Source organism: Seriola aureovittata, chromosome 3 (assembly GCF_021018895.1).
Source record: "Seriola aureovittata isolate HTS-2021-v1 ecotype China chromosome 3, ASM2101889v1, whole genome shotgun sequence".
Lineage (NCBI taxonomy): Eukaryota > Metazoa > Chordata > Actinopteri > Carangiformes > Carangidae > Seriola > Seriola aureovittata.
Window position 1 is genome coordinate 23,104,688 of NC_079366.1, and position 1,739 is coordinate 23,106,426.

Genomic DNA, 1,739 nt, shown 5'->3' on the forward strand with positions numbered 1-1,739 from the left:
CCAAGGTTAGAGGACCATCGTCATCATGGTTACAATAATAAGCACATGGTTAAGGTTATAGAACAATCATGGTCATGGTTGTCAACCTCATCCACCCACCCAACCCATCTCTACACAGACTTTGTCACTCTATAACAATGTCACCTCACTTGTTCCTTTGCTCCCGTCAGAATCACTACAGCCAGGTTTTGTCACTTAAACATAAACATTTCGTTTTGCTGTAAAGACAGATGCTTCCTCACATGACCACTAAATTTTAATAAGGCCATGAGGAAAAGGCCAAAAGTATTGCAATCAAAAAGTCCCATAACGAAATTGAATAGTGTTTTTAATAGAGCCTCCCTGACTGGTCTGTTCGTAATGCAGGGTTTCAGACATGACAAAGCTCCTCCAGAGCCACAGACGACATTTTAAAAACTGTTTTCAGACACTGGGTAGAACTAAACAAGACCAGCAAACTGACTTTGACACGTAAAATCAGTGGGGTGTGCTTTTGAATGTGATAAATATCAGTCCTTGACCTGTATGGGAGCCAGTGTAAGGAGGCTTTAACAGGTGTGAAGTTCTGGTGAAAATCTTGGTCACTGAGGTCTGTACAGTTTCTAGCCTGTCATTAGTTTTTTGTTTTTTTTGTTTTTTTTGTTTAACACAAGTGAAGAGCTGTAATAAGGCAACAGGGACAATAAAGGTAAAATATACTTTTGAGGCTGTAAAAACACGACTAGACAAGCCTTTAGGTATGATGCTCCAGACTCAAATTACTCCCAAACAAAAGGCAGAACATTTTGACAACAGGCTTGATATACAGTACATGTATAAACTGTAAATCAGCATTTCCTTAGTAGTTGATTATGAAAATGTCAGTGATTAGTCAGCAGTGTCTGACCAGCCTGACAGGAGTGAAGATGAGAACAATGTGACAGACAGAACAACTGTCTGGAAATCTAATGAGACAGAGAATGAAAAGCAGGAGTGGAGTAAGAGACTTGTTTCTCATTTGTATTCATTGGTTTACATGGATGGTCTGTCCTTTCTCCCCCAGAACTTCTTCTGGTTTGAATTCCACCAGCTTTTCATAAGTGACTATGAGACATGCAGAGCTCAAAGAGTATAAAGGAGCAGATTCATATGTAGATTTACAGCAGGAGACGTACGAGCTGAAACAGAGAGTGTACAGTGACGGAAACACATGTTGGACAGATGTATCACACTTTAAACCTGCTGTTTTGTATTAATGGTGCTATCATTCTAAACGGATTTAAATGTCACTTTAAAAAAGGTTTTGAGTTACACTTACACCAAGCTGAAAATATTACAAAGCCATCATTCTAACAGTTGCACAGAAACAGATAAACACATTAATCAAATTTATTTCTGAGGCTTCTCCTTGTTCTTCTGTGGTTTCATTGTACCTCGTACACTGATTTGAACAAAGGTATCTGCAAAATGAATAAGTGTAGCTGTTAAGAGTTAAATGAATATACATACAGTATGTAACATCATATTCAAGACTAGTTATTGCTATTCATGGAAAAATCCATCCAATAATTGTTGAGACACAATATCAACAAACACAAATATCAACCTGTTGGTGGCACCTGAGGAAAAGTCAGGGGATCACCAAAGTCATTAAAATTCATTGTTTGAGAAGCATAACCGACTGTACCGACCTTTGTGCAAATCCAGTGTGTAAATGTTGAGATATTTCATGGAATGTAAGTGAAAACTTAAACTGCTGG